Source organism: Erythrolamprus reginae, chromosome 1 (genome assembly GCF_031021105.1).
Source record: "Erythrolamprus reginae isolate rEryReg1 chromosome 1, rEryReg1.hap1, whole genome shotgun sequence".
Lineage (NCBI taxonomy): Eukaryota > Metazoa > Chordata > Lepidosauria > Squamata > Dipsadidae > Erythrolamprus > Erythrolamprus reginae.
This window is the reverse complement of record NC_091950.1, coordinates 378,779,557-378,793,891: the sequence shown is the minus strand read 5'-3', so window position 1 is coordinate 378,793,891 and position 14,335 is coordinate 378,779,557. Positions and strand designations below refer to the sequence as shown.

Genomic DNA, 14,335 nt, shown 5'->3' with positions numbered 1-14,335 from the left:
TAGCCATTGAGGCTCAGCTGCTGGCTCGAGAAGTGCGCCGGGCTGGGCGGTCCTCTCCACCCCTTTAGATAGATAGATAGATAGATAGATAGATAGATAGATAGATAGATAGATAGATAGATAGATAGATAGATAGATAGATAGATAGATAGATAGTACTTACAACATACAATAATATCTCTTTCACTTGTTAAAGGAAAAAAATAGATGTAAGCCACAGAAGAAAGGAAAATGTGCAATGATGAAAAATAATATTATTGTGTGAGAAAATATGCATGTCAATACTAAACATAGGAATATTCCTTAATTCCTACATTAGTTAAAACATGTTAAAAAGGTATCCATATCATTTGATTCATTGATGGAAGGAATAGAAATAAAATAAAAAGAAACTGGTAAAATTGAATTGCTTGCAAATATAGAGATGTTTACTAACAAAACTAAAGAGCCACTCTGAGTCCCCTGGAGAAGGGCAGCATAGAAATCCAAATAAGGAAGGAAGGAAGGAAGGAGGGAGGGAGGGAGGGAGGAAAGAAAGAAAGAAAGAAAGAAAGAAAGAAAGAAAGAAAGAAAGAAAGAGTAAGTAATTAAGTCATGCCGGAGAAGCAAACAAATCCCATAGAAGTCTAATTGTTGTCACAGTATTTGATATGCATGATTTAAGGTTCTGCTTGATGGGTGTAGGGGGAAAATGAGCTTTAAGAGAAGCATGAGAGTTATTGCAAACTAAGAACATTATGAAAACAAAATGAAACATTCTTAATCCCTGTGAGGAGTTGCTTTGGAAGGGAGAAATTATTCAACATCATAGCAGAGTTCTCTGTGGATATGTAATGTATATTTATGGCTTGGCAAAAATGGCTGGGAATTAGAGAGGAAAAAGAAAACAGAGCAGATTATAAGTGGGAGTTGGTGGGGTCACTGAAGGCTAAGATATTCTTGGGGGAAAAAACATGGATTTGGAGAATCTTACCCATCTTAGAACAAGGCTTGGGTTAGGCTGTCTCATACAAGGAACCATCTGCAGTGCTTTTAAGTGTTCATGCTAGATGTTAGTTCTTAACTTCTGTGATATTAATCCCAGTTTTCACTATGCCAGTAGTGAACACTGGCCTGGTATTTACTGAACCGTGGTGGCCCAGGGGCTAGAATGCAATATAGTAGGTTAACTCACTGCGCACTTCAGGAGTTTGATCCTGACCTGCTCAAGGTTGACTCAGTCTTCCATCCTTCTGAACTCAGTTAAATGAAGCCCCATATTATTAGGAGTAATATGCTGACTTGTAAACTGCTTAGGGAGGGCTTTAAAGCCCTATGAAGCAGTATATGAGTCTTAAGTGCTATTGTTATTTTTGCTTCTCCAGCAAATAGAGACTGATATACAGTGTTCCCTCAATTTTCGCGGGGGATGCGTTCCGAGACCGCCCCCGAAAATCGAATTTCCACGAAGTAGAGATGCGGAAGTAAATACACTATTTTTGGCTATGAACAGTATCACAAGCCATCCCTTAAGACTTTAAACCCCTAAATTGCAATTTCCCATTCCTTTAGCAACCATTTAGATTATTACTCACCATGTTTATTTATTAAAGTTTATTAAAATATATATTTATTAAAGGCAGATGAAGGTTTGGCAATGACATATGATGTCATCGGGTGGGGAAAAACCTGCAAAGTATTTTTTAATTAATATTTTTGAAAAACCGTGGTATAGACTTTTCGCGAAGTTCGAACCCGCGAAAATCGAGGGAACACTGTACTCAGAATATTTTAATGTAGGAAATAATAGGATCTCATACACCTGTAGACATTGATGGTTTAGCCTTTGACCTAAGAAATATAGCTTCACAGCTTTAGACTAAATCAAAGTATACCTATAAATTTACTTGAGATTTTTTAAAAATAAAAATAAATAAGAAGCATTAATAATTAAAACAGCAACAAGGCTAAGTAGCTTAGTAATAGCCAACTGGGCTGTGAGATCAATTGTGAGAAATTTAATGAGCCCCCTGTGAGCATTAGATGATAATACATCTATCCATCATTCTCTGGAAATCTGTCAATTAAATCAATTCTGCTGAGTACAACTATCAACCAAATTATGTAATATAATTATGACAGTTGCCAAATGTAAGGACTTTCAATTACTTTGAATGGGAATATGCATCTGGTAATATGGAAGTTTCTTTTATTAGGAAAGTTATTCTTTGTATTTGTTTCTTTTCACACAACTGTTTTATGTATAAAATACTTTTCTCTGATTAGAAATGAGATTTTCCATTCATACCTTTCTTCTTCCTATACATATACAGTGGTCCCCCGATTATCACGAGGGTTCCGTTCCAGGACCCCTCGCGATGATCGGTTTTTCGCGAAGTAGCGGTGCGGAAGTAAAACCACCTCTGCGCATGCGCAGATGGTGTTTTTACTTCCGCCACAGCAGCGAGGAGCCGAAGATTGGGGTTTCCCCGCCGCCCACGCAAACTCCTCGCTGCTGCTGCGCCCGCCGCTTGTCCACCCGCTGCTTGTCCGCCTGCCGCCTGCCTGCCCGCACGCCCGCCCTTCGCCCACCCACGCCGTTCGCTCGCGCCGCTTCCCAGCTGAGTCCTGAAGCCAGACGGCAAAGGCGAACTTCCGCGTTTGGCTTCGGGACTCAGCTGGGAAGCGGCGCTGGAGTCTTACCGGCCGCCCATGCAAAGGGGAAACCCTGGCTCCTAGCTGATGCCCGCCGCTCGCCCTCCCGCCAGCAAGAGGGGGAAGACCCAGGGAAGCCGCCCAGCAGCTGATCTGCCAGGGGGAACGCAAACTCCACCATCTACGCATGCGTGGCCATAGAAAAAAGGGGCGTGCATGCGCAGATGGTGTTTTTACTTCCGAGTGGAAAAATCGCGATATAGCCTTTCGCAATGATCGGGATCGCGAAACTCGGGGGATCACTGTATATCTTACATAGCATAAATGGACAACTTGCAGTCCCCATATAAACCTCAGTGGTCAGTTTTCCTATCCATTGCCATTCTTCCATTGTTAACCTACTGTTGTGATAGAAGATAGTCACTAACAGAGCCATGATGGTATCTGCAGATCCTTATGGATGGCTTCCATTTGAATGGCCACCAACAATATAACAGTGTAAGTGGTCATTTAGTACTTACATTTTTATAGGATCCCTGGCAGTACTGGAGGGTTTAGGTACTTCGGAATGTAAACAGTTTGCTGTCTGCTTTTGGTACTGTGGGGTAAAACAGTTGAACTTCATATGTATGGCTTGTGCATTGTTAGTATATTTATATAAGTCATATTTGAATGTCATTTGTTCATAGTGTGAACTAAGAGTAACATGCATACTTCAAGGATATAGGAAGCATCAGTGGACAAAATCCTTGCACACTGATATATTGGAAAATGAAAACAAAACAATGATTGCTTTTATTCAGACAGGGATATATTTCTGTATCCATTCTGAAGTGCTATATTCACAACATTTTTGGAGGTCCTGAATTGGCTCTGATTGTCTCAGAAGGGATTATTCAATCCACAAAATCACAGAAACTTTAAATAGTGGCTTGATTCTGTTTCATGATTTGGTCAGATACATGTTTATGGCCCATGGAGTCATGAAGAGTCAAATATAACTTTAAGAACTGAACAACAACAACATGTTTGGGTATGTTTCTGGTACCTATAGTGTGATTATATCCTCTATGTGTTTCTTGGCCAAACTAAGGACATTGTACTACAACATATCTATAGATCCAAGTCAACATGAAAAAGAGCCAGCTCTTTATTTTCTATTGAAATGTGAAGCAATCAACAACCTGGAAAGCCTTTGCTTTCTTAGTATTAATTTTCTTTGACATGCTCATGTTGAAACAGGGTATGTATTTAATAACATTGCAAATAAATTGGTGTTACTAATTCAGAATGCCTATTCCTATTTTTTTTATCCTGATTGCACGGGTTTAAAACTTATAACTTAAAACTTATTTGATATATTCTTGTAGTCAAGAATCCGGAAGGCAAATATATATGTGTGTGTGTGTGTGTGTACACACAGAGACACACACACACTGAAATATCCTGCTTAGATATTTATTTCATGAAATTCTAAAGCATAGATCAAGGGCTACTGCTTTCGCTACGCTATACATTTCTGCCTACTTTTAGAAGGACCAAAAGCAGTTTACAGTCAACAATAACATCGGAATATACAATTGAAAATAAATAAACTGACTTACTAAATAAACTACCGTATATACTCGAGTATAAGCCGACCCAAGTATAAGCCGAGGCACCAATTTTTGCCACAAAAACTGGGAAAACGTATTGACCCGAGTATAAGCCGAGGTTAGAAAATGCAGTGGCTACTGGTAACTTATAAAAATGGAAAACAATAAAATTACATTAATTGAGACATGTTTTAGAATATTTATTTTAAAGAAAACCAGTAAACTAGCTCTGTAAATTTAAAAGAGGGTAAACAAATTAACAATATTAACAATAAATTAAAAAGTAAAAAAAGTCGCTCGATCAGGAACAAAGCTAAAACCTAAGAGTTAAAATCCTTCAAAACTGGATTCCTTCTCATCATTAATTGGATTTACATTATTGTTCTGTTTTTATATATGCTGTGAGCCACCCTGAGTCCTTGGAGAGGGATTGCATACAAATCCAATTAAATAAATAAACAAACAAACAAACAAATAAATAAGTGTATCCAAAGAAGAGCTTCAGCATTAGCTGCTGTGAGGTTATCAGCATAGAAAACCAAATAGATAGATAGATAGATAGATAGATAGATAGATAGATAGATAGATAGATAGATAGATAGATAGAGATAGATAGAAAGATAGACAGACAGACAGACAGACAGACAGAAAAATAGATAGATAGATAGATAGATAGATAGAAATAGATACAGATAGATAGATAGATAGATAGATAGATAGAAAGAAAAATAGATAGAAAAATAGATAGATAGAAAGATAGAAAAATAGATAGATAGAAATAGATACAGATAGATAGATAGATGATAGATAGATAGATAGATAGATAGATACAGATAGATACAGATAGATATAGATAGAAAGATAGATAGACAGACAGACAGATAGAAAAATAGATAGATAGATAGATAGATAGATAGATAGATAGAAATAGATACAGATAGATAGATAGATAGATAGATAGATAGATAGAAAAATAGATAGATAGAAAGATAGACAGATAGAAAAAGAATTCCTGTCTAGCTCTGCCTCATAACACATTATTAGATCCTATCCAAGCAAGGACAGCAACTACCACAAAATACCAATGCAGAGAGAGCAAGGAATAGTTACTCACCATTGCTTTTTTCCCCTCTCGGTTGGAGCAAATGGCTGCCTCTGCTTGAGCTAGGGAGAGGAACTATGGCGTGGGAGAGGGGACAAAAGCTGGTGCCTCCTCGCTCTGGCTCAAGCAATGGCGCCCTCGTGTGGTGACTTTGTCAATGACCCGAGTATAAGCCGAGGCTGTGTTTTTCAGCCCATTTTTTGGGCTGAAAAACTCGGCTTATACTCGAGTATATACGGTAAATAACTTACGCTAAGGCAAGGATCGACAAACCCAGGCGCCTGGTCGCCAGTGGCGCCTAGAAAATGTTGTCTGGCGCCTAGAAAATGTTGCCTGCTGTACTGCAGCGTTTCCCAACCGGTGTGCCGCGGCACACCGGTGTGCCGCGAGACATGGCCAGGTGTGCCGCTAAGCTCCAGCTGGGCAGGGCGCTGCCGGTACTTCCGTCCTGGGGCTCCCGCTCGCAGCTGTCCCCCGCCTCCTGCTCGATGCCGCGGTTTTCGGCGCTCTCCTGCTGGGCGCCAAAGAAGGAAGGCAGGAAGAAGGAGAGCTTTATTCTTCGCGCCTTTTCCCCGCCTTCCTTCTTTGGGACCCAGCAGGAGAGCGCCGAAAACCGCGGCATCGAGCAGGAGCCGGTTGACAGCTGCGAGCGGGAGCCCCAAGAGGAAGTACCGGCAGCGCCCCGCCCAGCTGGAGCTTCTCCTGCGTCGACGGCAAGTTTCCTTTGTGGCCCGGCGGGAGGGCACTGGCGATGGGAGCGGGGGGCGGGGGCGGCCGCAGTGGCCGCAGGCAGTCGTGGGGAGATGGCGGCGGCGAGAGGGAGCGCTCTCTCTCTCTCTCTCAGCTGACTGCAAGCGGGAGCCCTGACGGTGGCGGTTGGACATGCTGCTAGACGTCGTACATGCTGGCGCTGCGGGCCTGGCATATACGGTGTCCAGCAGCATGTCCAGCTGCCGCCGTCAGGGCTCCCGCTTGCAGTCAGCTGAGAGAGAGAGAGAGAAAGAAAGAAAGAGAGACATATAAGAGAGGCAGAGAGAGAGAGAAAGAGAGACATAGCAAGAGAGGCAGAGAAAGAGACAGAGCAAGAAAGAGAGGCAGAGAAAGAGACAGAGAGAAAGAGAAAGAGAGACATAGCAAGAGAGGCAGAGAGAGAGAGACAGAGCAAGAAAGAGACGCAGAGAAAGAGACATAGCAAGAGAGGCAGAGAGAGAAAAAGAAAGAGAGACATAGCAAGAGAAAAAGAGAGACTTAGCAAGAGAGGCACAGAGAGAGAGAGAAAGAGAAAGAAAGAGAGACATAGCAAGAGAGACAGAGAGAGAGAAAGAGAAAGAAAGAGAGATAGCAAGAGAGGCAAAGAGAAAGAAAGAGACATATAGCAAGACAGTGAAAGAGAGAGAGAGAGCAAGAGAGAGAGAAAAGCAAGAAAGAGATAGCAAGAGAGACAGAGAGAGAGAGAGAGCAAAGGAGAGAGAAAGACATAGAGGAAGGGAAGGAGGGAGAGAGAAAGAGAGCAAAAAAGAGAGAAAGAAAGAGGGATGGAGAGAGAGAAAGAAGGGAAGGAAGGAAAAGAGAAAGAGGGAGAAATAGAGCGAAAGGGAGGAAGAGAGAGGGTTTTTTTGTCCAAACTTTTCTTTAGCCCTCCCCCCCGCCCCCGCCCCCCCCCCTTTCAGTGTTCCCCGGGATTTTGAAAATATGAATAATGTGCCGCGGCTCAAAAAAGGTTGGGAAACACTGCTGTACTGTATGTATACAGTATATTTTTCCCGCCTTGTGTTTACGCCCAGAAATGGTACATCTTGGCTTCCGTAGCTCCGCCCATCAACCTCGGAGCGAGCTGCTTTCCCAGCATCCCCTGCGCTTGCGTGCGTCTCTCCCTCCCCCCCTTGCCTCCATTCCGCCTCCTACTCGAACCCCTTCACTCCCCCCCACCGCACACAGACGCTCCGATCTTGGCCGCTCACCCGCCTTCGGAGAGAAGCGGAAGCCCCTCCCCTCCCGGCGTGAGGTTTTGTTCATTCCTCCTCCGGCCGCGTGCGCGGTGACTTCCGACCAGTAACCCCTCCTCCCCCCTCCCCCCCTCCCCCGCGTCCCCGGCCCGGTCTCCCTTTCCTTCTTCTCTGTTTCGGTTTCTGACTAACGGTCTCCCCTCGGATCCCGACGGGAGTACAGCAGAGCCGGCTCGGCGGAGCCAGGCCTGCGCCGGGGGGGAGGGGGTGAAAGCGATGTCAGGTGGAGACTCGGCAAAAAACCAAGTTTGCTTAAAAAAAATTCTGGCTCCTAAATTTTTTGGCTGGCTCCTAGATTCTGAACAACTTTGTCGACCCCTGCGCTAAGGCAGCCCTACTACCATCAGTGCCTATATACTCTATAGAATATGAAGAAGTTAAAGACCAAGAGTTTGGGAGCATTTCTTATCTCAAAACTCAAGAAGTTCCAAAGGTTGGGGACATCTATTGAAGAGGACACATCATTGGGTCCTAATCCATTGCCTTTTCTGAATTGAGGTTCTTCAGCTCTCAGAGTTTGTGCAGGGTGCGACAAATCTAAGTGAAAAGACTCATCCAGACACATAGGCATCACTGTATGAAAGACTTTAAAGATGTTAACTGGAACTTTGAATTGGAGCTAGGCCCAAATCAGTAATCCTGTTAAATGTTCTATTCCCAGTTAGCCAATGAGCTGCTGCTTTTTGGAATATTTGTAACTTCCAAGGTTCCCTATAGAACGTGTTATAGTAATCTATATTTGTGATGACACTATTCATGAGTCACTATTGTTTGAACACCCAGTTCCAAAAGATGTTAAATCAGTGTACCAGCTGAACCTTTGAAGCTCAAGAGAGTGCCACAAATCCAAGAGTCTCTTAAAGACAGTGCTACCCCGTTTAGCATCAGAATTGGACTGTCATCAGGCTAGATAATTCATTAACAAGCTACATCTTTGTCTTGCATTGATTTGATCCAAATTGTTTTGACTGTAGACCTTACAGTTTAAAAGCACCAGACCAGACTTTCAACAGCAAAAAATAATAATGTATAAGTGAGTATCGCCTCCATTGGCTCAGTGATTCAAACGCAGAGCTGCAAGTTAATTCTGCAGACTGCCAATTGCCAGCACTGTGTCAGTTGACATTTCTCTAGGTTCAAGGTTGACTCGACCTTCCATCCTTCTAAGGTCAGTAAAATGAAGACCCAAACTGTTGGGGAGCAATATACTGAAACTGTAAACTGTTTAGAGAGGGCTATAAAGCACTGGGAAGCTGTACCTAAGTGCCATTGCTCTTGCTGTTTTGATAATACTGCATGCCAGACTGAGAGATGATCTCTCCAGCAACTTTTTATAGATTTTTAACTTCATAGCAGAATTCCCACATTGGAGCAGCTACATGAATAATTACTTATTCTTCATGCCTATCAACTGGAACCGTGTGATTAGGAGAAAGACAAATCACTGCAAAATGATTTCAATCTGCAAACTTAGCAAATGACCAATCTGCAATCTTACCAGATGACTGAGAATAATGCTACAGTCAATGGCACTAAACATCGCTAAGATCTAAAGGACTAGAGAAATAAAAGAACTAAGAAACATGAAGCATTGAACCTGAATTTATCCAGGTACACTTCTTCTGGTCTCACAGATGGTTTAAGTTCACAGTTGGCAGACATCATGCCACACGGCACCCTTTGCTCAATTTCCACAAGCTCAAAGGAATTCCATATTACATCTAAAGACATTGCCTTACCCATCTCGCCAGACCCCATCCAAATGGAATTAAGCTGGGAATGAAAGAGATTCCAATGTTAACTTTTTTTTTAAGTATCACAATTACTTTCATTTTCTCCAAAAGGGAAGGGGGTAATCTTGAATAAAAACAATGGATCTGCATCTTATTGAGCAGTGGGAATAGTGGGAAGTTGCAATAAGAACAAAGAAGTAAGGTGCTTTACCATTTTTATCACTATTATGTATTTTTTAACAGTGGCTTTCAACCATGGTTGGTCAAATCCACTATGTTTTTCATCTTCCATAGTTCTTCAGTAAACCAAGGAGTTTGCTAAGTCTAAGATGAAGAAAAAGAAACAAGAGACAATTTTATTCAACATCCTGGCCAGCTCTGCCTGCAAGATATCTGTAAAATTCAACTGTATCTAAGACAAAAAAGGGATTTATTGTGTACAATCTGATATTCAACAATAGCAAGCTGAAACTATGTCATCCGTCCTGCCAACTATTATACTCCATGTAGTATTGAGCAATTAATATAGTAGCTGTGAGCCAGCATATACATTTTATTTGAGCCCTATGATCTGTAGAGTTTTCTCTGAGTATGGTTTCTGACAATACACAGTTTTTAGTTTGAGGTGTGAAACAGATGAACATTTTAATATAAATCCTAAAATAATATCCTCAGCCCTCATTATGCAATAATTCTGTTTCCAGAGTTCTGAGCTATGCTTCTATTAAAGTATAACACATTTTTGTTCAAATCTGTCTAGGTGCAGCCATGCACAATCAGGAAAAAGTTTGAGGTGATGTGATCTACATAGTTTTTGTTCTTGTAGTATTTGTTGTGTTAACAAATCTCTATGATGTTCTGATAATAGATAATAATAATTACATGGTTTTACTTGGATGAATGCTTCAACAACCGTAGTTTCTATTTCTTCTGGAGGTTTTGAAGAAGCTAATGAGGGTGAAGGCACAGTTATTGTTCATAGTTTTATGTTTGTTGTTGTATATGCAGGCATTAGTCAGGAAATGAATTTAATATTATTGTCATATTTTGAATGATAACTATCTGAGGCAGTTGCTAAACAAGATTTACCTGTACCTGATTTTTTTTCTAGTTTTGACTTTCTCACTAAGTTGAGAAAGTGAACTTTCTCTACTAGGTTTCTCACCTCTCTCTCACTTTAATCCAACCCAGGCGCAAGTCTTGACATCCCCTCCAAGATGTCAAGGTCCCCTTTGAAAACGATGGATGAACATCATCAAGTTGACATTTTCATTTATAATATAGATAGTAGCTTGAAAAGGGCTGTTACTAGAGTGTGCATTTGAGTTACCTGTAGCTCAAATGGCATGTGTCAAAATCAATGCAAATTTAAAGAAAAATAAAAGAAAAATAAACAAAAGTAAACACTGGCATTATTGGTTCCTTTGAGCAATAAGAAGCACCACACCAAATAATTAGTGGGAAGTATTTGGAACCAGTTGGGACCCCCCCCCCCCCCCCATCATTGTTTCCTACATTCAGGGATGAGAGCTTTCTTGTCATCCTTTTTTAAAAAGAAACAAGTTTCAATTGACTGCTACAAGTTGAGTTGATTTTAACTTTATTTTAAACTAGTTGTTACATTTTTTTCATTTTGTTATTGTTTATATATTACTTTTATACATTATACATTATGAAGAATGTTTTAAGAAATCTTGTTAAAAGACCATTAAATAATACAAGAAGTGTGAAGAGAGATGATATCATCTCGTTTTTCTTTCTTTTTTTCTTTTTTCTTTTTTCTTTTTGTCTAAGACAGCAAAAGGAATTTAGGACACAGTCATTATGGATTTAGTGGAACAAAAGGAACAAATGTATGGAAAGTGTTGTGACACTGTTAATGTACTTTTATTCTCTTAGGAGCACAATTCTCCTATGCTAGCCAAAGCAAAGGACCAAAGCTGTCAAGGGAAATGAAATAATATTTACAGTTATGCAGAATGTTTGATAAAGACATTAACTTACCAATGCAATTATAAAAGCGAGCCAATCCTGTAAAGGCACACATCTTAAAGTTACTGAACTTGCGATACTCTGTTTTAAGGTATCCTTCTCCAATCTGTCCCCTTCTAGATGTAATCCTACAAGTTATTATGCATTTATTTAACAAGTTGGAATGAACGGACTGCCATAGTGCAGGATATTTTGGTGGTCTATTGGAGTTGATTTCATAGTTGCAGTCAGAAGGAACTCAAGGGTTTAAACGAGGTATATTTCCATATCTGAATGCCATCAGGATTATTTTTTGAGAAGAGAAACTGCATGGAATTCAAACTGATAGCGCGAATTAGAATTTTCATAGTCCTAAGTAATGTCAAATGTTATTTGATTGAAGATTGATTGATTGATATTGTTGTACATCTTGCTGAGGGGACTATTTGAGACTTTTCTTTGTTTTTACAGAAAATGCATTTAGATTGAAGTAAGCCATTAGCAGCAATATCTGTGTTTTTAGCCTGACAAACTTTCCCTAATTCTAATACGGCTTCAACTTTGGTAGCTGAACTTTGTCATCAGTTGGAGCCTTCTCATTATGGCTGAAATATCAGGCTCATACATAGTGTTAAACTGAGACAAAGCATACAATTACTGGTTATACAGCATACAATTACTGGTTATACAGCAAATTTTACAACAGTAAATTTTGGGGGTACTTGAAGTTTATGGAAGAATGCTGGAAATTATATGCTTGTGTGCAACACATATGATAACAATGGCTACTATCACAGAAAAGGAAGAATGAAACAAAGGAAATCTATTAACTTGTATGAAGTCATCTTTCATCTCGATGAAGAGATGAAAGAAAATGTTCCTTGATTTTCTAGATCTTCTATGCTTATGAGATTACATATAACTGGACTTGGCTATGTTCTGAATATTCTCTCTCTCTCTCTCTCTCTCTCTCTCTCTCTCTCTCTCTCTCTCTCTCTCTCTCTCTCTCTCTTTCTCTCTCTCTCTCTTTCTTTCTCTCTCTCTCTCTCTGTCCCTGCACATGTGTTTAATTGGTTTTAACCTATTTTCTCATAGCTTTGTTGTTAGTAGAGTTTGTTAAACAACCTAAACTGCTGACATTAAAATTTGGACGTATTTTTATTTTACACTTACTCTTTTGAGAGATGAGTGAAAGTAATCAAAATTATTTTGTGTGCATGACCTTTAAAAATCAACTGGCAATCTCTCCATTTTTCATTTACTTTTGAGCTCCCAGTGGTGCAGAAATGTAACAGATGGAATGAAGTGTAATTTGTAGATTTTAGAATATTATAGGAAACCACTAAAGTTAGTAAACTCCATATAGTAGTGTTTTAACTAAGAGATGTTTTGAAAGAGCAGTTAAAAAAACAAAGCAGAAATAATTATGATTTAATTAAAATATTGAGCTTTAAAATATGAAGTTTCTTTATTCTGTTAATAAGTAGATCAAGAGAGAAAAATAGGACATTTCTTTAAAATTATATTGTTTGTACTATTATTTTAAGCCACGTTTTATTTGATTTTAACTTAAAAATCTTGAGAACAAGTGTGGGGAGGGAAAGGAAATTAAAAAGACTGATGATAATGTGGTAGCCACGTGATCACTTTGGAACATTAAGAGAAGGATATTTTGCGTTATATAAAAACATGATTATGATGAATTGTTGATAGGTGAAGCAGTATTAAAAATTATGTGCTGGAAAATGAATAATTAAAATTTCATAAGTTCTCCAAGGTTTAATTATCACTCTAGAAGAAAAAAAATCATTCCAGAAATATTTTAAAGACATCAATAGATTGCCATCGTTGTAACCGCGGTATAAAACCAAGGCAAGATTTGTAGATGAATGAGATATTCATCATTGAGACAAAATTAGATATAATCTTCACCTTAACAGAGATATACAAGGAAGCCTTCAGTAATCTGTTTAAGACATTCCAGGTTTCAATCTCTTCCATGAATTCCTGTGTAACATTCCCTTTGGAACTAATCTCATGAATATATTTATAAGGAAAGGAATCTTGAGAACTGAAATTCACATCTGCAATACAAGATATTGTTTGTGTTACATGTTTTCCTCTAAGAAAATTCTTATTCTTTTTAGTTTATTTTCTCTATCAATCTGAAATACTGGTTCATACATGTGAAATTGTCTGATAGCACAGGGATCCCCAACCCCCAGTCTGTGGATCAGCACTTGTCCATGACATACCAGAAACCGAACCACACAAACAAGTGAAGCCCCATTCATAGAATGCAAGCAGTAGGTGAAACCATGTCCCTCTGCTTCACAGAACAACCTTTCTCCATGGAACCGGTCCCTTGTGCCCAAAAAATGGGGGCCGCTGTGAATTATGGTCTTTTGATTGAATTTGAAATTGATGTCAGTACTTCAGTTCATCTGTTCATCATTAAGTTAATTACAATAAATGAGTTAGTACTCTCAGAATTAGGAAAATCTCCTACATTTAGTCTTCAGATGAGAGCATTCTAGATTAGATATATTTTCAGGGTTCAAAATTTCTTAATTATTTAGGGATAGTGTCTTGGCTTAACCAGATCTAGGAGGTTGTACAAGTTTTGTTGAGATTTTGCGGTTTGTAAGATATTACTCTTATTTCACTACCAGGATACCCAAGACACGTTCTTGCCTAAAGTAGAATAGCAAAAGATCATATCACCATTTACCAGGGACTACTCTTTGGTATCAGTAGGTTGCTTCCTGGTTTGGTTCTGTGAACAGCCTTCCATCCTTCCGAGGTGGGTAAAATGAGGACCCGGATTGTGGGGGCAATAGCCTTGCTCTGTTAAAAAAGTGCTATTGCTAACATGTTGTAAGCCGCCCTGAGTCTAAGGAGAAGGGCGGCATAGAAATCGAATAAATAAATAAAATAAATAAATAAATAAACTGGTAGTGGTGGTGGGAGGCTTTGCCCACTTGTTCAGGATGCTTCTGCACATGCACAGAAACATATGCACAGAAGTGTTGTGCTTGTGTATGTAAGCACACATGCGAACCAGTAGCAAATGGGTTTTAGAATTCACTACTGCCCTTTGGTCAAAAATCACCTAATGAATTCCAAGTCCTGTTCCTATCTAGGTGGCCTTTAAATTACAATAACTAAAGTGTTAGAAACAACCTTTTAAGTAAAGGTTATATTAAATAATATTTGGCATGCAGCTCTTGCAGCAAGCAAACATGCCCACACATACACACAAACACACAAGTTTGGATCTGTGGGTATTGTAAT

The 14,335-nt window shown here is 39.6% G+C and overlaps 1 protein-coding gene across 12 annotated transcripts in view; it reads left to right on the top strand.

The window, feature by feature from the left end:
* NRXN1 (neurexin 1) overlaps nucleotides 1-14,335 on the top strand; it is a 921,413-nt gene that overhangs the window by 768,859 nt on the left and 138,219 nt on the right. The gene's annotated exons all lie outside the window — the stretch shown is intronic.